The sequence below is a fragment of the Schistocerca gregaria genome, chromosome X (genome assembly GCF_023897955.1).
Source record: "Schistocerca gregaria isolate iqSchGreg1 chromosome X, iqSchGreg1.2, whole genome shotgun sequence".
Lineage (NCBI taxonomy): Eukaryota > Metazoa > Arthropoda > Insecta > Orthoptera > Acrididae > Schistocerca > Schistocerca gregaria.
The window spans coordinates 225,435,497-225,461,644 of record NC_064931.1 but is presented as its reverse complement, the minus strand read 5'-3'; positions in this window follow the sequence as shown (position 1 = coordinate 225,461,644).

Here is a 26,148-nt window from a genome sequence, read left to right as displayed (position 1 = left end):
TGAAAGTATCTTTACTACATAAACTGGAACATTAATTTGTTGGGGGTAATCTGGACTTTCTGGCTGAACATACTTGTCTCTCTATAGTGTATGACGTCAAAGAATTGCAAAGCCAGAATATCTTTACTCTGTGTTTTCGTGGCTTGCTTCGAATAAATTGTAGAAATCTACAACGTCCTCTGAGAGGCCCTAGCTGCTTGTATACAGTGGAGTTCTCTCCTGGATGAAATCGTTCCGTGCAGTTGTTTATGAATATTCCCCACACATTGTGGAAAGCTGGCATATCATTTTTGCTCTTAGCTTTTCGGTTGTGTCTATTGTCAAACCTTACGGCTCCCCTTATTTCTTCTATCCGGTTTACAGGAAAAGTTATAATAGGAACGGGGGTACCAACACAGTTGTGAAATTTCTCTTATAGGAACATCCCAGCATCTAAAACAGCTAGCTAATAGGAGATTCCAAGGAACGTATTGATTTCGCCATTTGTAACACCACAGCTTGTTTGACTTTTATACTCATAGCTCCTGAGTGTCGCCCTTCCAGATTAGCGCAATTTTTCGTCGACAATATTATTTGTGTTGATGTATCTCCAAGCATCTTCTCATGCATGTGTGTTTGTTCCTTTTGCTGGCCATGAAGAAACTTTCTTTATCTTACAAGTAAGCATTCGGTTATAAGAAGCTGCTTTTTATTCCCACTGAGTACCAATAAAAAGGTTAGCAGGTTGGGGTGGGATTGCTACTATATACAAATTGTCAGGCTAGGTTGGGCTTGGCATATTATTCATATTTTCATTTTATTTAACATACTGCGCTATATTAGAAGGTCAGGCTATCCTTGGGAAGCCTACATCGTTTAAATCATAAGTCCCATCGCTACTTTCTTCAGATTCTGAGCTGTCCAACACATCTATATGCAGGATTAATTTCAGCTAGTAATATATTCACAGTCCTCCAACTCTTAAGAAATAATTGTTGATTCATCTCTATCACCTAAATTTATAGGATAAGCAGGCTGTCTGTTTCGAAAACCAGTAGACGATTCCCTACTGTTAGAAGCAAACGTTTTTTCTTAGAAAGAAAACCTAATTAGTTACTTTTTCAGAGAAAGAGAGAACAAGGAGTAGCCAATAGATTAGGAAACATAATTACTGACATCAGCTATGAGAGCATCGCTTTTCACTTTGCCAACTTCAACAATGACCAGGAAGTCCATTATTTTTGTTGCTATAGCATAACATGTGCAACAACCGCCGGTATAAAAATGTCACAGTTAGCAAAATTCATGGGCAGAGGAAAAATTGCTTGCTGAAGCATTGGATTACAACAGGCCTGAAAATTCACCTACACGCATTATGGGCATTGCAATAAGAAAAATCTGTTTCTATACAACTTTTGCTTCATTGAGTACAATTTTATCATTTTTATTAACCCTAGATGTATTTTTAAGGATTACACAAAAAGGGTCCATTTATATATGGTTTTAATAGGACTAAAGGGATGATTAATTCACTCTGAGGCCTGCAACGCCCCATCATTCATCTGTGGGTTAAGATTCTTGCTATGAAACTCTGCCTGGCATCTACATTTATTACTGTTTGTTTTATATGGTCATTCGAGTTGAGATCACTGTGAACAGCTACTCATAGATAGTTTACAGTAGATACTGATCTCAGCGATTTTTCATTAATAGCGTAGTTCCACGATAGTAGCATTAATTTCCTATGTACCTGCAATAAGCTACATTTATTTATATACAAGGTCAATTGCTAGAGCCTATATCAGTAGTGTATTTATGAGAATTCTGGAACAGATTTCACGATTTAAGAATAAGATTATAGCTTTGCTTTGTCCCACAAGCACTTTTTTTAAATTTTAAAACTATAAATTAGTATCTAACTTTTTAACTATAAATTTAGGCAAAAAAGTAAAATTTGTGGGATGAAGAAGTTAATATGTCAAATATAAAATGTGGAAAAATCTTAAACCATCATTCATTAGAGAACATTTGAACAATGAAGAATATAAGAAACCAACTGATCATTTAAAACTTGAAAAATGTTACATACAGACAGTTTGTTGTTATGAGAATATATATTAGGGAACAATATTTAAAAAAGTCAAACTCTATATTTTATACAACTGAAAAAACAATAGCCAATTATTGTTCTGCAAAAATATAGAAATTTTTAAGGAAATTCAAAAGTCAAATCATCTTTTATCTATCACTGGAAGAAATACAGCAGATTATAATTACTATGAAATAGATATATTATATCTACCAAAAGTATTAAAAGACAAAATTTGTGCTTATATATTATTTTTAAATATTTACAGGCAATAACCAAATTGTAAAACAGACACATGACAAATCAAATCTTTTAGTTTGTATTTTCTCCATCTTTCTGCACATATTTCAAAAGTAAGTATAAACGTGAGTTAATATTTCTATAAATATTTATAATTTTTTATTCATTTATTTAATTAAAAATTTAAGATAAAATCCTAAATCATGAATCATATGTTAAATTCCTTCTAGAATATTTAATTATATTTGCAATTGTATCATATTTTCATTAAGAAATGCACATAATTTCATATTTGATTTTTTCAGTGGTTAAACATTCATTCTTCTAGATGTATTTATTACATGTATGGGATAAATTTGAATAAAACTGAATGGATTTTTTAAATTGGAATTTATTTGTGTAATTCGTTTGAAATATCTAAGTGTATCCTAAGCTATAAGAATTATTCAGTGGATCATGGTTCTTGTGGAAAAATCTTATTACCTTCATTTTTACATACATATAATGCAATTAAGCATAGTGAAACAAAATAAGACTTACATAACTGCATTTTTCAATTTTTGGAATGCAACGAAAATAATTTAAAGCATATCAGATTGAACAGTATTATATAAAAATTGGTAATATCTAAATAAAAATTAATTTCTAATTTAATCAAGTAAGTTAAACTGTTTGTAGTTCAAAGAAAGGAACTGGAATTTTTGGATTATCAGTCTCTTGTTCTTGATCAAGTGAATATTCCAGTTCTTATTTAACAGGAATATCGACACTTGCAACAATTTTACCTTCTTTCCTAAGTATACGATTGTCATTATAAGTAGTCCATCGAAGATAAGTATTCTTGACCTTTTCTCGTATTCCAAGTAGAAATTACTGTTAAATCTACTTTCCAAACTGCATCTTTAAAAAATTTTAAAAATCTATCAAGCAAATGTTATGTATACAGACAGACGTTGGTTTTCTTTTTATTTTATTATTGTTACCAATATGGTTTTGTATAGTTAATTCATTTGATAGAGATGATGCTAATCGAAACAGAAAAAAAATTCCTTCCTTTTTTAACTGTAGTGATATTGAACAATTTTAAGACATAATTATAAATTAGTTTTATTTCGATTTACTGTCACATCTTGAAACATCTATCTGACCTGTGTAAATAACAGATAATGACATATAATGTAGTGAACAACAGGGATAAATTCATCCATTGTCAGTATCAGTATTAAATTCTGTTTCTTTGTTAGGAAGATTTGTAATTATTTTTTGTTTTCCATTAACTGGATATTAGTGAAATTATTAACTCTCGCTTTTATTTATAAGTTATTATGGAAATTATTTATGACCAACTTTTTTAAACTACCATTACACAGACAACACTTAAGTCAGTCAAATTGTCATTTCCGTGACTGATTAAAGTTATTAAATGTAGAATAGTGTCAAAATCTGCAATATTTATAGAGAATTAGTTTGATATGTAATCTAGACAAGTGGTGGTGCGCACATGTGTTGTGCACAGAGAATTGTCCAAACACTGGATATAGCCATGACCTCGGTGTGTAAAATCTTACCAAACATCCTTCTTTGCTGTCCAATGAACATTACCCATGTGCATGAGCTGCTTCCTGTTGACCTGCCAACAAGAGAGACCTTTGCTTTAGTATATCTTGCCAGCATGAAAGTGGACAGTGATTGGTTGTGGAAGATAATATGGACAGATTAAACCAGATTACATCTGACTAGATATGTCAATAAACAGAATTGTGGAATATGGACAACAAAAAATGCATATGAAGATCAGCCATTACCATTCTTAATGAAAAGGTCACTGACTGGTGTGGGTTTATGGTATCATTTATCATAGGGAATTGTTTTTTCGAAGAGACAGGTGCTTGCAATTATGTTACCTCTTACATCACTGCTAAGAACTACAAGTGTCTTTTGCACAGGCCTGTCATTGCAACACTCCCAGAGCGTGTATGTGGGGATGGGACAACTATTTAGCAAAATGACGCAACCTTCAAACATTGCAAATCCAGTTAACCCGCTGCTGTAGCCCTGTTTTCGCCTTTTGTCCTAAGGACAATTAAAAACCAATTTATCCCATCTGATGTAATATGACCTTAAAATTGTGAATGAGTTTGCGTAACTAACATTATCACACCTGTATAGTTTGTTTAATGTAAGGTGCACACTGTAGGCATTATTGACTGATTCATTAAATAATGGTTAATATGAGGTCATATATTGCTACATTTTGTAACTATTTTCTTTCTGCAGCTTGTTATCTCCCTCTCCAATAATATTTTGTTTCAATTTGACATCATTATGAGCTGTGGTGTATTTCTCAAGCGGTTGAATGTTAAATTAGAATCATCCTGTGTATAAAAGTCATTATGAATTGAATGATGAAAAATTTTCTTAGAAAATAATTATTACAAACAAATAATCGTTCCTAGTGTAATTGTATCATCATGCGATTCTTCTTATGAATAATAATTCCAAATATGGAAATAATGACAACAATAACTAATTGTTAAAGTTAATGATGCAAAAAAACTTATATCGGTTCCTAATCAATTCTTAAAATCCTTCATAATTTGGATGTTTGTTCCTAACTTCCATTAATTGTTTTTCGAAATTACTAAAGTGTGTTCAGATAAAATATTAATCATAATTATTATCATATTATCTTAAAAAAAGAGTTTTAAGTATGTTACACTTAGTTGAGAAATAGCATGTAACAATGAACTCTTTAATGTTTATTTTTTCATATATAATTTCTAAGCTTGTATTATACAGTTCATCTGGTTTTTCATGTAATTACAATTAATTTTATGTAAATCTTATACATGATTTATATGAACACCCAAGAATTGTTTTACAGCGATCTTAATGTTATATCGCTCACGATTTCAAATAGTTGATAAGACACAATGGCTAACCCAGTTTTTAAAAATTTCATAGATTTTTCTTTTTTGGATTGTAATATTAATGAACCTGAACCAGATTTGTTAATAAATCTTTTTCATTTTTTGTTTCCTTTGAAGTACATCTCCAAAACACTTAATTTCTTTGAATTATATTGGACAATATTTTTTCTCATAGCTTGTTTTGTGTCCTACTAATCTAAACTTACAGAATCATATTCCGCTTAAATCCAAAAAAATTTTTTCATTGATCACAAAAATTAGCTTATTGTAGTATGTATGTTTGTTGTTTTTTAGATGTAAGTCTGACTCATTTAATGTGTAATAGACTGTATTAGAATTATATTTTTTATTTCAATAAATATTTCTGCATGAATTGAAAGCAAATATAAAAGTTTTTTACCATTCTGCATCAAGAAAATGTAATTTATAAAGAAACAAAAAACATAAGTACGACTCTCCTTAGAAAAAGTAGTTATGTTTTATTGCATAAAAAAGGAACCAAAAATAAATTAAACACAAATTGGGATATGTAAAACAACTAATTATTAGCTGGTATAAGACAATTTACTAACGAAAAATGTAAAAAAGGGAATTAAAAATGTTTCTAAACACAGTTTAGATTAAAACTGAAAAACAGATAAAATCCTTTTCGGTTATTATTAACATACAGAACGGTGTAGTAGGAAAACTGAATATTTTTATGTATAATTTTTTTGTGAAATATTATTATAATTACTTTTAGATAATCCTATTTACTTTATGTTACTAATTATCATTTGCAATATTTTTTAATTCTTATATGTGAAAGTATTAATTACTTCATGTAATACAATACGTTAATCATCATCAGAACTTAATACAATTTTATTATATTCGTATTTCTGGTTTTTGTTGTCTAAACCGTTTTTATAATCATTATAAATAATGTCTTTTTTATAACAAATTTTTAAACTCCTTCACATATTTTTATTCTTTGACCACACAATAGAAATGTATAATTTCACTTGTATACTAACATGCTCTAAAATAGTTTTTCCAAAGTTTTTATCATCATTTTTCCTACAACTATCTTGTTTACTTATGGTATTTCACAAATTATGTTTTCTATAATAGCAAGGGTCAAATTCATTCATCATTGACTTCATATATCACCAATATTTTTGAGTTCATGTACTGTTAATAAGAGAATTTTTATCCATATATATATATATGTCAGTACTTTGAGCACATATTCGTTTCATTACAATATAAAAAAATGATACATTTTTATTTTTCTCTTATTTAGAGCATCCTTTTCTATACACTTTGATTTCTTGAATCTTACTATGGTTTCACTCATTAGAACTACAACTGAATTTTCTGAAAATATAGCAGTATGTTCATAGTTGGGATTGTATATTTTTCTGGCTCTGTTGTTATTTCTTATATTTCTAATATTTTCCATTGTCTTACCACATAGTGAATTGTTTTTCAACTGATAAAATTTTTTTAAAATTTGTTTTTCTCTTATGTTCTCCTTTCTGTATTAGAATTGATGCATCTTTTCACCCAATCAGTTTATTCAGATAATAAAACGTTAACATACCATAAAACATATATTTTTGTTTATAATTCAATGTTGTTAATATGTTATTTCACTCTGGTACTACTAATGGTATATCTGTTGTTAATCATGTTAATTGGATATTCTAAATTGTATACTAAAATATTACAATCTGGTTACTAGCTAGTACTTCAAATATTTTTTCCAAAGTAAAATATTATAGTTGTAATGGTCTGAAATTGCTCAATGGAAAATATTGACACAATGCCCAATCATATCAATTACTTGCGTCTAAGTATGCTGCGTAACTGTTATGGTAACATTATTAGTAATTGTATTCATATGCATAAATATTAATAAAAGTGTTTGACCGTTTTTCAAATTTACGAATATTTTTATCTGAATAGTAAAACCTAGTTTCTTTTTTTAATGCATTTCAGATACTGCAATACAATATTATTTAATTATTAATCCCTCCCACAAGAACATTTTCTGATTAAAATGTAAATATCTTTCAATAAGGAAATCATTTTTAACTGTGTTTCTTGTGTTAGTTACTAGTGTTTCATCTTTGATCTCTGTTGAAAAATCTCTATAACTAGAACAAGAAATGGCTTTGCGACTTTTCATAATTAATACTTATCAATTTTTGTAATATAGAGACAACTAGAATTTTGCATTTGCTTTTCTACCATTTCAATTCTTTATTTGTTCCTTGATTTTTGATAAAAGATTTTACATTAGTTGTTCTTAATAAAATATTGTTACGTCTTTTAAAATTAAAATCTAGCATTTCGTCTTTCTTTAAATTCACAATCAAATTTCGCATTTGGTTTAATTAAAATCGTTTGTATTAGAACCTTTTTTTTAATTTAGTTGTTATTTTCGTAATTGATGTTAATATTACCCTCACATATATTGATAAAATCGATTAATTAATTTTAAATAATTTTTGAAAATATTACAGATGTATCATTTACATATTTTACAAAGAACATCTAAATAATATTGAATCACTTAGTTATTAATATTATTAATACTGTCATAGATCTAGCGCTAAGGGTGTTTAATTACAGTTTATTGATATAGAAACATTTTAATTATCTGTTTTACAACACCATAAAGTTGTTTTGAAAGTATTTTATTCAATTTGTTGTCCTTATTATTAATATTTTCGTACCATTTAGAAAGGGATGAAATAATTTTTCTTTTATATCAGCACCTACATGTACACCTCCATAGATATGTAACAAATCATATTTAAGTGCTTAGGATAGTGTTAACTGAACCACCATGAAAATTCGCTATTATTCCAGGCTTCTGTAGCGCATACAAAAATAACGAGAATCTATATTTTTCCATACAAACTCTAATTTCCCTTATATTATGAAGGAGATGGCTCTTCTCCACGTTTTCTTATTTGTAGGTGACATTTCGCGAAAAGATTCCACTACAATGAAAAACACCTTTCATTTAATGATGTCCACCTGGAACCGTTTATAATTTCGGTGACCTTCAATCCTCTCTTTCACGATGATAAGAAGTTGCCCTTTGAACTTCTTGGATATACTCCGGCAGTCCTATTTGGTAAGGATCCTACACACTACAGAAGTATTGCAAAAGAAGACAGACAAGTGCAGTGAAGGAAGTCTCTATAGCAGATCTGCTACACTTTCTAAGTGTCCTGTCTACAAACCACAGTCTTTGGTTTGTTTTCACCTCAAGATTTTCGTTGTTTTACTTCGAATTTAAGTTTTCTGAACTGAAGGCTCCATGAATTCAGTTTCATTTACATGCTTTCGTTTTGACTCTTTTATCATGTGATCTGTATATTACGGATTAGTAGTATGTCTATGACAGATCTGGACCAATGAGCATTTTGGAGTTCAGTATAATAACCAATAATATAATTTCCCAGTTTCCCCTAACCAAAAATATCTCATTTCCCTAAATAAGATAACGGAACTCTGCATAAATAGAACAAAGACGGCAATGATAAACAAAGTTGGGCTACTTAAAAATTAAAAAAAATAGTAAATGAAATGTTAGTTTAATTAAAAGGTAACTATGAACTTTAAGAGTTTATAAGGTGGACCACCAGTCCCCATTAAGAACCTAACTTCCCCAACCAAAAAAATCTCATTTGACTACATTGAAAAAGACAAAATTCCCATTTTCTGATTTAAAAAATTTCTCATTTTTTTCTCTACATAAAAAAACCAAAAAATCTTATTTGCCTATGTCACACATTTATATTCAAATACACAATTGAAAATTATGGGATGTATTGCATTTTAATCGTTATGATGAAAAATCTTCAAAAATCGAAATCTCAAAGGGTACTTCGAACCGAAAATATATTAATAAAAATAAAAACCAAATTTACTTCACTATATATACAATGGAAAAAATGGCCTACAAAGTACAGCTATTTAAGCAGTTAGATATTTATAACAGAGAAAAGTTTGGATTAAGTAATAGTTGTTTTGAATATTGTTGTTAAGAAATTGGTTACTCAAATGTAAATGGAGTGGATGTATCTGAATGTATTGATTGTATTAATGTCAATGAAATGAATAAAGAAAGAAAGATGAGAGAACACAATTATAAGACCTTTAAAGATCTCAATAAGTTGCTAATACAGAAGAATTTAGAAATTACTCTCCACTTATTCAACAAAATAATAATGGATCTGACAGGCAATCGAGTTGACATTAATGACAACTATAACGACATCTAACTGATAAATAAAATATTTAAAAGTTCTTCATGAAAAATCTATATCAAAAAAATAAAAAAAATCTTCATTTAGAAAATCTTAATTAATTGAACTTAATTAGAGGTCTAAAGCTAAAATTAATATCCAATTCGATTTTGGAAATAATTCATAAGTTATCTTTGTAAAACCTGGAAATGAATAGATTAAAAGAATTGTTATAGTCTTAAAAACAACTGTTAATCAATCCTATCAACAGATATTTATAAATTATTAATAACAAAAATGATAATGGGAACTGTTTACATAAACCTTTAATGGATAAATACCAAGTACTTAAAGGAAAATATATTGGAGAAAAGTCTCTGCTCTAATTTTCTACATCTTCAAGATTTTTTGAAATCAAGTAAACGCTTTTATAAATAAGCTCCCATCTCCAAATGAAGAATAATAAATTGACAAATCACTAAATAGTTACATTATTGAGAAACCACAATAATTTCTATTCAAATTAAAGGAGAAACAATCACACAATTTTAAAATATTTTAATTTAAAGAATTGCAAATAAATAAAAAATAAAATTATTATATATTTGTTAAAGAAATAAAATTCTAAAATTTAATTCAAAAACTGGTAATCTAGTTTTATTAAGACCAACAGATTTGGGAGATTTTGATCAAAAGTCAGTGAAAGAAACTATTAACTGAAATGGAAGAAATGCAATGTAAATATGTGGTTGGTCTTTATTCTACACCGATAAATAGATTTAATTGTTAATAGAAATTTTCTGTTTAGTAAATCGATGTTGTAGATGGGAAAAGGAGGCTATCATTTCAATTAAGGTTCATGCATATGAAGGGCATGAAGATGTTACTCCATATCACATTAACCATAGACAAAATAAACAAGGAAAACATGTTAAGCATCTATTAATTGGAAACGAAAATAATTTGCATTATTATTAGAAGAAAAGCTTTCTACTTTAATTAGTACACAAACAAGGAAAAAAATTAAAAATGTATCTTTGTGATGGATTGTAAGGCATTTTGATTTACAAGAACAGTTAAATGAAATGAAAACTCTTGTAGAGAACAGAGTGAAAGAAAAAAATATTTGTCGATTAAATTGCCACAAATTAAATTAAAAACTTATATTTACTCATTATATGTTCCGAAATTTATTTATTTTGTGTATTCAAACTTGTCCACAAAATTCTTATATTTGTTATTAAATAACATCAACATTTTGCAATTTAATTCATTTAATATGTTAAATATTGTAATGGTAGCTATGTATATCATGTTACTTACACAGGTCAGGCTGTAGCAGAAGAAGTCGTTGAGATGTAAAAATAAATGTCAAGAGAAATTTATGAATACAGTCGAAATGTTTCAATAAAAATCAATACAGAAGATCTAGATAAATGTCATTTATCTGTGTAATATTGAGGTGTAACACATCAAGATTGGTATCTTAATTACCAAAATCCTAATTTTATTCAAGTTCACTTCATATTTTAACAAATTATGATGTTCATTTGCTTATTGAAGACTTTGCAGTTGTTAATAAAGAAACTAATGCAATTCCATATAATGAATAAAAACTTATTTCTTATAGTAAACATGCTGAAGACGGTTAACTGAATGTATTTAGATTGATTTACATTTATGTCCGCAAGTACTGATAAATTATTTTCTAACCTTACCAATGAATAAAGATACAGGATAAGATTTAGAATATGAACAACTAGATTTAATGTTAAAAAAGGATTTTATTGGTATGAATATACTTATTCAGAAGAAAATTATGAGAAACTAAATGAACAAAAAAAGGATGTTTATATTCAAGACTTACCAAAGAGAATATTTGTAACTATGATTGTCTAATAGCTAGACGAGTTTGACCAAAAATTTTAAAATGAAAATTTAGATGAAGATGAGCTGCTCTGGCGAACACAATGATAAGCGCCATCGCCATGTATGTTGTGGTAGATGCCTAATAACACCACCTGTGGGATGCACAATGCAGTAAACTTACTAGTAGTTCCAAATTCACTCACCAGACGTGAGGGCCAAGCTTAATGCTAAGCACGACTGTCCGTCTGTTGCGGAAACATAATATTAAGTGACAGAGAGAATGGCGGCTAATAAAAACATCTCCCGGATTATGGCAACAGTGAAAATGGCAGAAGACGAGAAATATACTTCAAATTATACTAATATCAGCGAGAGGATTCCAGAATACATTCCTAACGATTCAGATGACTCAGAGGTATGTTATTTTGTAAATATACTGTCTTTAGTCCGTCTGACGAACATAATGGTAAGTGCATTTACATACCATTATGTTTCTGAAGTATGTTAATTTTGAGGTCATTTTAGAATGGCTACTTTTTGGGTAAGTGGTGTATGAATGCGCTTTTCTCATTTATATTGTTACATTTAGTAATAATAATGGTAACGGTAGTAGTAGTTTTCGTTGTTATACAGGTTAATAGCGAATCAGATCGTATTGCCCAAAACAAGGAACAGTGTATCACTCCAGCAGAAACCATTCAGGAACAGACAAAGACGATGTCTCAGAAAAGGTGCTGCTGTGGCCAAAATAAGAACTGGAACATGGTACTGTTTTGGAAATATCTAATTTCAGGTGGTAGATTTCGTGTGATTGATCAGCACTTTCCCTTGAGCAGACACACAATGTTGCCATCCGATAGAGATTTCGCGACAATTGAAAATTACGTTCGCCGACAAGTACAAGATGTGTACAGTCCAGATCAGTGGTGTGAGATCATCAAGAAGTCGGCTAAGAAGAATCCATTGCTTGTATATAATATGAAAAGGAAGGATTTCTATCAAATATGGTACTCTAAAGAAGCATTTGTCTTCAGAAAGAAGACAGTTGATGGTGGAGATGTCAACCTAAGGAAAGTATGTAGATGGAAGAAGGTGGCCTCAGAATATCCATCATCCTTATTAACCAGCATTTTGTCATGACATTTGGCATGAGAGAAGCTTCAGAAAACTTGGAAGGCAAGGACCAGTTCCTATGCTTCGACATAAATACAATATGCAAAGCCTTATTGAAAAGAAGAAAGTTGCTGACGTCCTGTCACGCCTAAATTACATACCTCCTGTCCACCATGGATTTATCCTGTCACTAAAGCCAACAATTTTGGATGAAAAATACATTAGTAATGAAAGTGATGAATGATTTTGCAGTTGCAGTAAAGTGTTAAGGACTTACTGTAAAATTTAATATGGAATGTTCTATCACTATGTGTTGTTAATAGTGTATGGTAATGTAAAAATTTTTGTATGTTTCATTTCCTTTAGTCCGTTCTGAGTTTCATTTATGTCTGTATAGTAGAAGATAGATGTTAGAATCACTACAGAATAAAAGGACTGATAACAAAAATTGTTCAGATTTGCCGATCAATTGAAACTTTAGATGCGCTGTATCTCAAAAGTGTGATTTTGGCGCTTACAATGTTTTAACCCCAAGCAGCTCATATATCAAGTAATATAACAGATCTGATAGTTTAATTTTAGCTGATATTTTGAAAACTTTTGTGAAACCTGAACTTGATCTTACAAATGCGATCCTTCTTGGTATTTTACTGCTTTAGATTAGCTTGGGATGCAATGTTAAAAATGACAGAAATTTATTACATTACTATGATTTGATTCTATTTCATTGAAAAGTATTTTCAAGGTTAAATATCTCAATGCATTAGATGATTTGCAGTGAAGTCATAAATAAGTGAAAGATTTTGAGCCAAGAAACAATAATATCATTTACAAAATTTAGATGTGTATAATTTATAAGGATATCCTATAATCTGCAATTACCATTCAAAATTTTGTGTTGATGGATCCAAATATTTTAAAGGTGAAAAAATTACATTACAGATGGTTATAGATGTGGTTACATTTTAGAAGTTGGTTTACAATTTCCCGGAAAGTTACATGATTTACATCAAGATTTACCTTTAACACCAGAGGGAAGTAATAAATTATTAACAACACTACATATTGTAGAAAAATCTGTTTCACTTTGTAGAAATCTTAAACAATATTTCGACCTTGGATATAAATTTTTGAACAACATTAATGAATCTTACAACTTAAACAGTCAGATTGGTTGATGCCAAATATTTATTTCAATATTGAAATTAGAAAAAATGCAACTAACAATTTCGAATAAAATTTAGAACCTATTCAATCAATTATGGTTGGAGAAACCTATAGGAAATACAAGAAATCGATGAAATTTTTAAATAATAACAGTTTCAGGAAAATATATGCAAATATTCAAAACCAAATATTGAACATACTCTGATATTTTCAAGTGATTTACTAGCTGTTGTGAAGAAAATGATAATAGTGTCCATTAAATTAATTTACATTTTAATACATGTTTCAGATATTGGAAAAATAACAATGTAATACTTTCACTACAGTGCTATGAAACTAACATGCAGTGAAACCTCTTTTTAAGTTATGATGACACTGATTCTTTCATTTGCAACATAAGAACTGGAATTTTCTATGGACGAAAAGATGATATATATGGACTTCCACAAGTTAACTAGAAAATAAAAAAAAAATTAACATGAGAATTGAAGAAGATAGTTTAAGAGCAAAAATGTGTGCATATTAAGTAGAAGATAAAGAACAAAAAAAATGAAGCAGCTAAAAATTCTGTTCTAAGAAATGAAATTACTTTTGATAATTACAAAAACTGTTAACATGACAAAATAAGACAATAGAAAAATTCATTTAATTGAATAATTCAAACGCAATGTGCAACACATTTTAATGTAAAGAAATTGTTTTAACTTCTGACATGATAAATGTATTATTTTATGTTCTCAGTACTATACCAAATGTGCAATATAAATAAGAATGATTTTTAAAGAATCAACTGTTGCTTATAATTATAAATCAATAATACAAATAACCAGTTTTAACATTTTGCATGATGTGGTAACTTTTTATGTATTAATAAACGAAATGTAGAAATAAATTTTCTGGAGGAACATCCATCTTTTAGATGATATATGGCGTTTTATCTTTTTCTTACCTAATTCTTATCTTTTGAATGGTAACAGTTATGACTACATTTAGAAAAAGATTTATCCATCTTTCCATATACTTCACAAATATTTGTTTTAATCTGTCAAATATGAAGTTATCTTTGTCTCTTTCTGTGATAATCTTTACAACAAGTATGGAAGAGACTATAAGTATTGTTATTTTAATGAATTTATTTTTCTTAATTGTACACTGGACAAATCAGAAGGAAAATATTTATTTTAAATGTAAACCATATTAAATTTTTATATCTATGAATTGAGTCGCTTGTGGATCAAAAATATAATAATGTTCTTTATAATAACCAACATGTGTTGATAATCATTGATGAGGAATACAATCCATGGATTTATGAAGTTGGTAGTGTCTTATGCTAAAAATTTTCCGAAGTTGTGATAAAACAAAATGTTAAAGAAAAATGTTCTTAAACATATGAAAATTTAAATGTACAAAATTTATTTAAGAAACTGGTATATTCTTGAGTTACGAGTTTTGTTTTACCACATTTCCAATAGTGCCTATATGAAAAAGTTTTACCATCTAAAAGGGAACATGTCGAAAATAAAGGATGGAAAGAAATATTTTTTTTAAATTAAAATATGTCAATAATGGTATAATAAACAAAAGACATGAAGAAACAGCTTCGTTATTAGCACATACTATTCTTCAATTAAAATATGAAAACTTAGATTAACCTTTATTATTTTAATAATTTGTCTTTATTGTTACAACAACGATTAATATGTTCTCTGTTCACAATTAAGTACATAAAATTAGAAACGGAGATCCAAAATGTAATGAATTTTTAAGTATTAAATTCTTACTTAATTCAATAAATTTGTACCAACTAATGAAAACAATTTACGAATTAGTTACTATCGAATGAAGATATAAATAATACAACTAACTTTTAATAGAATATGACACTAAGTTACCAAGTACCTTGTGGTATAATTAAATTGTGAATAATATTCATCAGAATTTTTATATGCATATAATATGGAGTGTTTATTAAAACAATCTGACTCGCCACCGCTAATTTAAAATCGTCATATGATTCTGACATAAAATCTTTTATGTTGTCTTTCATTTTAATATCAACATAAGCAATATCTACTTTTATTAAACAACAGGCAGGATGAATTTTATGTGCAATACAATAAATCACCATATTTTCAGTAACAAACTCCATTTGTATACACTTCTTTAATAACATTTAAAAAATTACTTTGGTTTTATTTCCCCAACTATTCTCTGAAATACCAAATCGTAACTATATGATATACACATTACTACATTTCCTATTTAAAATTTCTTTCAAGCAGCTGTATCTACAAAAATTCGTTGTCAGCAGTTCTTGTTGATACATGTTTTGTTTTATTTGTTTGCCATATATTTCATTCAATTTAAATTTAATTGACTTTGAATAATTGTCATCTTCAATTGGGAAAATTGCAGTGTATGCCTTGTATAATTTCCTTTAAATTTACTTATTCTTACATTATAACCAGTTTTATATTTAGGTTCAGCATCTAATAAATTTGTCAGGAACACAGTTTTCTAGAAGATTCTTTCATACTGTTTATTTACATCTTCTGTGGTCATTTCCATACTTGAATATTTTGTGTAATTATATTTGTTAACTAATTTCGAAACTAAATCCAACCATTTAAATTTCCTTCAAAATTAAAATTTCTTCCTCATTTTTCTCATTTCATTTTCTATCGAATAATCCAACAACTAACGATTTTAACTCACTGTAACTGAATAATGTTCATGTTAAATTCTTTCATGAAAGTTATTTATTGTAAGATTCTACACCATTATCTCCGTACAGATATTTTGTTTTTCTTGACTTGATGATTTTGTACGAAAGAGTCAACTGTTTTTTTATCAGTTTCATATTTAACTTGAAATGCACCCGAAAATTTTAGAAAAACATCTATACCAATTAATAAATATTTATATTCTTCATTTATTTTCGAAACTATTTACAACTTTCCAGAACAGATTTCGTCTAAATGAGGATTTTCATTAATCATCAATTCCTAAAGAGATTTAATTTTTGTTTTAAAACTATTTCTTATTTTAAGTTTGTAATTCACTAATAATTTTTTGAGGCATATTTAAATGGCATGCATAGGATGCCTAGAAAACTATTCCTATTAATTTACTCTCTTTAGTTTTACTAATTGAAGGCAGACCTTCGTTTGGTAGTTTTCCATTTTTAGATGTTAATCTATGGGGATTATGTATGCAGTTATCATTTTGCACTTCAAAGAGGAAATCTGATTATCTTGCATCATTTATATAGAATAAAAAAATATCACATTTCAGCAAATACAATGCTGTTTACATCAACTATAACAATTTTAACAAAATGTTTATGGTAAGAGATAGAAAATTTGATTTGGATTGCATTTTCTCCTTAGATTTTAGGAATTATTTCTTAAAGTTTGTTTTTAACACTCATCCAGATATCATAATCATTGAGTGTGGAATTTCAGTTTATTTTTGTACCAACAACATGATCTCTTTTAACAATGAACTGAAACTGTGCATTTTTTTGGGCGCCTGTCATAAAATTAAATTTATTTATTAGTTTATCATGTACTTTTTAATAATTTTTTAAAACACTTAGGTATATAGTTAAGTCTAATCCTCTAAAAAACTTTAATTTCATTCTTGTTAAGTGATTACTTTGTATCTGTTTGATGTTTGATCTGATCAAACCTATTCAATCTCTTTCATCGATTTATAATTTTGAAATGTACTCAGCACTTCGAGATATTGTTGTTTAGGTACTAAGAGTCTTCTTTAGAAATATCTTGTAGTAACTATGTCCAAATCATCAAGGGGATCATTAATATTGACAATACTTCTATTTTCCAATCCATACTACATTTACTTACTTCAGGTATAGTATTTAATTCATTTCTGAACCAGTATCATTAAAATTTATTTGTGTATTTATTGATGATTGAAAATCTTTGTTTATTGCTTGCTTTACATTCTGATCATTAAAAATGTTTTATTTTTCCTAAATCCCACAAATGATTTTATTGAAATTTTATAGCCTTTCAATATTGTATTAAAGATTGGTTTTACCTAGATAGCTACCTAGATCATTTGTAATATTTCACCTATTGGAATCTAAAATAAAAATTATATACTTACTTTATCCACAAATCCAATGTCTCCCAAACTCTCAAATGGTTCAAATGGCTCTGAACTCTATAGGATGTAACATCTGAGGTCATCCATCCCCAGTCTAATCAGAAGTATCTAAATTAACTACTGAAGATCCTAAATTTTGGGGTTCATTAGTTAACTCATCAATTTGAATACCCACACGAAAACTAATTCTTTAATGTCAAATTTAGATGAAGGAGTGTTAAATTTTTCAGTTTTGTCTTTAAACTTTTTTTAATTTTTTCCTTTCTTTTCCATTTCAAATCATGACTTTTTTGATTTTCTAATTGTTAATCACCTTTTTCTCTTATTATAATGGCATTTGTAATTGCTGCAGTTTAACAAGCAAGTGAAACAGTTGTTGCTAAATAAGGTAATGCAGCTAACAGTACTGGAAAAAATCGATCTTTGTACTGTGTTAATCCTTAACCCTCTTTCTTCTGTGTTAGATTTTCTATATTATTTTTCTCAATAGAAGTACCTGATGTCATAACGAAATTTCTTCTAATTTTTTAAAGCTGTAATGAGTGTGTTCCAAAAGTTTGTTTCTATCGCTCTTTATTTTTTTGCATCAGTAGAAATGGTTCAACATTATTGACTTGTTGATTATTGATTTTAGGCTAAATTTATTATGGTTTAGTTTGGCCACTAGGCCACAAAGTATAATCAATCGAAAGTTATTAATTATATGGAAAAAATTTCATAACCCACATCAGTTTTTATGAAGGTGCAGGCTTAAACCTGCTTTAGTGAGTGCAACTTCTAAACCCATTTCTAATTTTAGTTTTCCTTACATATTAATTCTAACTACACTTGCTGCAGTTTTTCTCCTAATGAAGCATTATTACTTAAATTATATACTGCATTTGAATTGCATAAAATAATATTGTAAATTAAGAATATCAAATTCTGCTCCTAAATTTTTCGTTACTACTTTTGTTTTTAGTAAAAGTTTCACCATCAATCAGTTCCTTAGTATTCTTTCTCAATAATTTTTGATTTATCACCATTTAAAACTAGCAGATCTTAATACAAAAATAGCATCATTAGTATGATTGATAGACTTTAAAATCCATTCAGTTACATATATTCTTAACATCCTTTTCTGTATCTTTTAATTTTCTTTCTTCTCCATAATTCTTTAATAGCTTATTTATTTGTGATTCATTTGTTGGGTTGATATACTTAGCAGTATTATCATCAATCTATTCTCCTAGTGGAATTTCACTAAATTCTTCTAAATAATGGTGATTATAAGGAACCACTTGCGTTTCAACTTCTGTATTTTCTTCAATTGTTTTTGAACCTTTTCTTCTAATACTTCAATTCCTTAGTTAACTTTCTTGATGTATCTATAACTGGATTAATTTCTTTTTTTCCATATTCTGTTCTTTGTTATTTCTTAAACACTTCATGTAATTGTTCTTTTTAAGTTTTAATTTGCTTGTCATGGATCATGTTTGCAACAGTTATTAAATAGGAAGTTCATAGTAATCATTTTTAATTTTATGTTCAATGATTGTGTTGAACATTTATGTTTTTCATTTACATTTACACTCAGTATTTATGTTAAATGTTTTATATTTTTTGTTTATGTTTAATGTTATAATGAATGTTTATGTTCTACATTTACATTAAATGTTTTTGTTAAATATTTAATAACTTTTTAGTTTTTTCTCTTTATTTACTGTTTCTTTTCATAACTACTGTTATATGTCTAAATTAATCTTTATTGCAACTATTGTGACATAATTCTGTAAATTCATCAAACTTTTCATTAACACCATTGAACTCATGATAAAAATGTTTTAAATTTGTATCATCTTGTCTGAAAATATTTTAAAATGTCGGTTATTTCTATGTAATTGCTTAGGAATTTTCAATAAGATAAATAAAAGCAATCAATTACTCTATGTCTTCCTCTAGTTAAGTATTCTCTAACAATATCCTGATATTTGGAAAGGATATCGTCAAATACTTCTACTGAATTACATCCACATCCATCTAGTAATAAGTTTCACCATTTCTGTCAATGAGACTAACAATATTTTTTATTAATTTAATTTTTATTTTTTCACCTTTGTATAAATTCTTGATATTTTGGTTGATGCAAACTTTTTGAATAAAGATCCAAATGATGAATGTTTCCCATTTAACCATGCTGTAGCTACAATATAATTATCAGTCATTAATGTTGTTTTTCCACAACCACATTGTCCAGTGGATTGAATTAGCTTCAAATGTATCACGTTTATTTGTTGTTTTATTTCCTGAAATTTTTATTTTTGGATCCCAACCTGTCATTTATTTACTTAACTATACATTATTAATATCAATGAGTGGATTAAATCAGTTGATTGATGATTCCATTGTTCTTCTAACTCCAAATAAAAAACGTCAAAAAATTAACTTTACTATGAAGGAGAAACGATAGAAATTCCTTGTGGTAAATATAGTTTGTGAAATTATGAAGAAACTATTCATTCAAAAAAACAAATGTCATATTAACGCACATAAATGTTTAAAAATTGTTAAACAAAGTAATAAAAATTATTTATGAATAAAGGAAACTTTGTTGGTACAGTTTTAAGATTTAGTAATCCAATTATTGACACTAATAAAAAACTTTGCCAATGATATTCCTAACATTATTCCACTTAAATTACATAATGTAAATTTTATGTAATAATTATTACTTTTGTTGAGAAACTAATATCATTGTTTTATTTAAATCTACAACTGAACTTGGTGGACCAATAATTTACATACCAAATCATGCTACAAATAATTCCAATATTTCATAGCATTCAAAATTTATAAATAGCTACAACTGAAGAAAATCATAACCTATTTGACTTCAATAGTGCTTATGTGCCAGTTATTTTGGAAATGAATTAATGAATTTTTTCCTTTTGTAAATAATGAAGAAAATCGAAAGTAATGAATTTTACTCATTTTCTGTTAATGAAGATGTAAATTTTCCTAGCAATGAAACTGAAATTAATACAAATATTGCTGATGGCTCGATTCAAAACTTAATATGACGGTTGTTCTCATTCACACATATGTTATTAACTTTTATGCATATCATTGACAATAAAAAATTAAATTGATTGATAAATATGTTTTAAGATTGTTTTATTTTTATTAGAAGTAAGAAAGTGAATAATATTTTATCTTCAACTGAACATCCCTTTAATTGTTCTTCAGCTGTTATACTATATGTTCTTCCCTTTCGAATGAATTAAATACTGATGTACGAACTCTTAACAATGGAAGATTTAAATCTAAGCAAAATGAAGATCCTTATCCTTAGTATTATTTGGTGATTTTTTAAAACTTATAAAGAAGTTATGTCTGGAGGCGATTTTAGGGTTTTTTCTACTTGGAGTTGCCAATTCTTTCTTCAGATAACAAGCTACCGAATATGTTGGTTCACAGGGCAATGGAATTTAGAACTAGATATTACTAATCAATATAATTCTACAGTATATGACATGCCTTACTTCACTTTATTTGATTCTAATACTGTTGTTGTGATCTTCAGTCCTGAGACTGGTTTCATGCAGGTCTCCATGCTACTCTATCCTATGCAAACTTCTTCATCTCCCAGTACCTACTGCAGCCTACATCCTTATGAATCTGCTTAGTGTATTTATCTCTTGGTCACCCTCTACGATTCCTCCCCCCCCCCCCCCCCACAAACTGCCCTCCAATACTAAATTGGTGATCCCTCGATGTCTTAGAACATGTCCTACCAACAGATCCCTTCTTCTAGTCAAGTTGGGCCACAAGCTCATCTTCTCCCGAATTCTATTCAATATTTCCTCAATAGTTATGTGATCTACCCATCTAATCTTCAGCTTTCTTCTGTAGCACCACATTTCGAAAGCTTCTATTCTTTTCTTGTCCAAACTATTTAACGTCCACGTTTCATACCATACATGGCTACAGTCCATACAGATACATTCAGAAACGACTTCCTGACACTTAAATCTATACTCGATGTTAACAAATTTCTCTTCTTCAGAAACGCTTTCCTTGCTATTGCCAGTCTACTACTAATAAAAATATAATCGGTTCTTTGTTTTTCTTTATTCGATCATGTTAAATGAGTAAATATTAAATTTAAAAATGGAAGAAATGAATTTTTTCCACGAGTATTACGGAATCTTGATCCACAAAGTAACTTTTCTAAAGCACATGTTCATTTAGTTATTTCGACACAATAACTGAATTAAATAACGCCATAAATGTACGTCTATTTATACTACTGGGTCATTTTTATATAATAATATGACTAGAAGAATGGATGTCTTAATTACTCAAAAAGCAACAATGAAATTAGGTGCATTCTTTAAAAATATATCGCAAATGATACAATTTCATGTGTTATTATCTATGATATAGGGGATTAAACACATGATTCCCAACATAGAATGGTTACTGAATATTTTAATTAAGTAAATGAATGAAAAATATTAAAGATCTTTTAGCTTCTATTTTTCATTTCATTCTGAATTATTTTCAAAAACATTTAGAAGATAAAACATAAAAACGTAAGTTTTTCCAATATTTAAATGTTTTTTTAACTTCAAATGCATAAATAATGATGTTTATGAATAATAGCACTGAGGATCTATTAACTTAAGTTAACAATTTTGGTATTGGTTGTTCAGAGGAATTTACTAAAGTATCAGAGCTTAAAAATGTAGATATGATGTAATTTCAAAAGCTGATCTTTTACCATTTTACATAAAATTACTATTCCAAATGGATATACCACAATCTTTAAAGGTGCTGATGAGAAATTGTACAAAATTGTCAATTTACATTTTCTTGATCGTGGTAAAGAACGAATAAAGATCGTCCAATCCATGATACCGAAATTGAAAAAAATTTAAAAATATTGTATTTTTCTTTTAATTTAAGGAGAGATTTTCTTTCCTATAATTTTAAAAATTTCTAAATAACTCAACCTTGTCTGTCGTTTCTGTATTCGTTGTATTTATGAATAATTTAGTTTTTTGATATAGGGATATGAGATTTTTTTGTTTGGCGAAAACTTTGAAATGAGCTTCTTGTTTGACATCAAGGGAATTTGACTCAGAAGTACTCTTTGGTCCAGAATTCTCTCTGAGATAGTACTCAGATTCTTTTTAGCACCACTATTTAGGGTTAACTTTTAATTTTTGTACCATACAGATATCTTATTATGAATAATAGGTGGCTACACTTATATGTAAATGTTTAAATTTTGTGTCATTCGCAATGATAATATTTTGGCAAATTGCTATCGTCATGTACTTCGGAAATACATAACTAAGAGATGAACTTCGTATTATTGTCCTCCAAGTATGACCTGAAAAGCTATAATAAATCATTGGTTGTTTTTACCTTACATGAAACATAGTTGTTGCCATGTCCTGTCGTTTTAAAATCATATTTTTCTGCAAGGTCGACACTGGAAATGTATATCGGATTTTACATGTTTTCCACATAGGGTACTTTTCTGAAATATTTGGTGACAATGGGTCAGCGATATTACATGTTTGCATAATAATCTCTTCTAAATCGTTTTGCAATCTGTTTTATCATCTGATGACTTTACTAGATGATAAACGACAGCATCATCTGCAAACAACCTAAGATGGCTGCTCAGACTGTCTTCAAAATCGTTTATATAGATAAGGAACATCAAAGGGTATTTAACACTACCTTGGCGAAAGCCAGAAATCACTTCTGTTTTACTCGATAACTATCTGTCAGTTACTATGAACTGTGACCTCTAAAACATGAAATCACAAGTCTAGTCACATAACTGAGACGACATTCCGTGAGCACGCAATTGAGCATCAGTGCTTCTTATTAGCCTCTGTAACTCTGGTACTTTCCCAACACGGCTACATCAGTTTACAACTGTAATTTTGATGGCTCCTGTATTTACATTCTCAATGTGTTTGCCTTCAGTCTTTGTGACTGAAGCACTTTTTGGGTTTTTCTGAAACCTTCTAGCCCAAAAAACCGTCCTGTCCTCACCACATAGCCCTGCTATCGGAGTAGCTGCCTTCTGAGTGTAGTGGACTCCTGGCCTATTCATCGGGAACTGAAACTAACAGTTGCAGAAGCGTGTGAGACGCTGATTCAAAGCCTCCACTCAGCTCTTTGCTACTGGTCCGAAATCAGTCCTGTCGATTATGCTGCAAGTTCTCAGCTTTGCTACGGTCTTGTTAGCGAAACTGGCAGCCTTTAACACTTCTATTAGCCACTCAAAACCAGAGAGAATCTCTTCCAATCCAAAGTGACACACATCATTCGTACCAATGTGAGCCACCACCTGCAGCTGTCTTCACCATGTACTCTTCATAGCACCTGGAAGGACCCATGCCATATCTGGAATGGCTCCACCTGGTTTACACACGGAGCACAGATGAGGGGCCAACATCAGGGAGAGCAACAAAAGGGCTGGCCCCAGGTGAGGACCAATCGGAGGACTCAGAGGTGCTGGATGTCTGCTGGATTCCCAAGGCTGGCCACAAAGTGATGCCCATTCACTGCAGCTTCAGGCTGTGTAACCGAAGCCATCACAGCCTCGAGCTGTGGGGGATGTGTTCACCAACTCGCCTCGCATCAGCACACAACAATCACAGTCCCTGTTCTTACTAAAGACTGTGGAAAACTACAATACCCACATAAATAAACTATTGGCACATACTGCGGAAGTCTGTTGTAGATGCCGGCGAAAACGCTGGAACTGTGTCTTATAGACTATATGAAGGGCTTATTTCAAAAGTGGTTCAAGTCCTATATTTTTATGATGAGATGCAGAGTCATAAAGTTACACGAGGGCTGAAAAATCTGCAGTTGAGATACCTGAAATATTCAAGCATATGGCTTCTTGCTACATATGAACCTTCTGTTTCTGTTTGTTTGGATCATAAATTTCAGAAGCTTTATAAGCAGAAATTTGGCGGTAATGGCCTTGTATCACTATTGAAAAAGCCCTTCATAATAATGCTCAGAGATTCAAACACAGAACTCCCAACGTACTCAGGTGAGACTTAATAACTCGCTCCTGATTAGAAAGTTGTCATATGTCAGAAAATCGGTTTACTTTCCGATGTAAACTAAAACGCGATAACTGTTGCTATTAGACATTAGATTAACGCGCAGACACTCAAGAAACTAAACTATCTAAGCGCACAGGTGAAATTATACAGTACGCTCCGGGTGAGTAACACTTAAAAGTCGCAAAATCGGTTACTTCACTGTTGACGCGTCTGTCTTGGCCAGTTGGTGCTGCCTGATTGTAAAGTTTGGAATAATGCTTTAAATGTTTTGGTTTAAAAATTGATCGAAGTTCTTCCATATTATTATATCCAATGTCTCCATTCTTCATTTCTTACATATGAAAGTAATCAATATATTTGAAGATATCTCATCTAGTTACACCCGAATAATTATTTTCTTTACAATTACTTTCTAAATCAGCATAACTTAATCTGCATAGTCCATCAAAATAATGTTCTACGTTTTGAAATAGCTCACCTCTGGAGTACGTTTTGTTTAACTTTTATTTATATAGAGAAAAATAGATTTTGGAAATTAAAACGCTTATGTTTGAAATGTACCTTCTGAAAATTTCAGTTGCTCATGTTGATAATCTCGAGCTTGGAGAACCTATTTATTAAGAGAACAATCTATGAGACAATTGATTTTTAAAGTGTTTGTGGCAATGGGTAAATCTTTTATTGTGGGTGAAGCTAAACCAATATCTCATTTTGAAATCGATATTTACAAAAAAAAAAGCTATTTGGTCCAGAGTTCTATTAATACACTATTTTCACCATTCAACAATCTCTGCACCACATTCTGCAAGTCGATACTGTGTTCTGAATAGCACTGAGGGACATTGTCACATGCCATCCTGAACTGAATGAAGATGGCACTAACCTGTGCACCGTTGCCTTCAGCACTATCGATCTCATAGAGCTACAAAGTCAGCTGAGCTTCGAAAGTTCTCTGTTTGTGAAATCCATGTTCATTCTTATAGAGGAGTTTTTCGATCCCTAAGAACATAAGTGTGACGAATAGAGTAAGTTACTAAAATTTTTCTCTTTTGCTGTAACATGGCAGCGTATGAAGTAATTTGATGCTATTCTGGTGTAGCATGGTGATACATGGGGTAATTTGTTGCACTATTAGTGTTACGTGTTGATTTGTGGGACAATTCTATAAAATTTAGCATCTGCTTAACAATAAAAGCGGCCGTTTATTACAGATGTACTCTACAATGGCGATATATGGTGGGAAAGTATCATGATTGTAATCTCCACTGTGCAACAACAAAATTTAGCGTTAT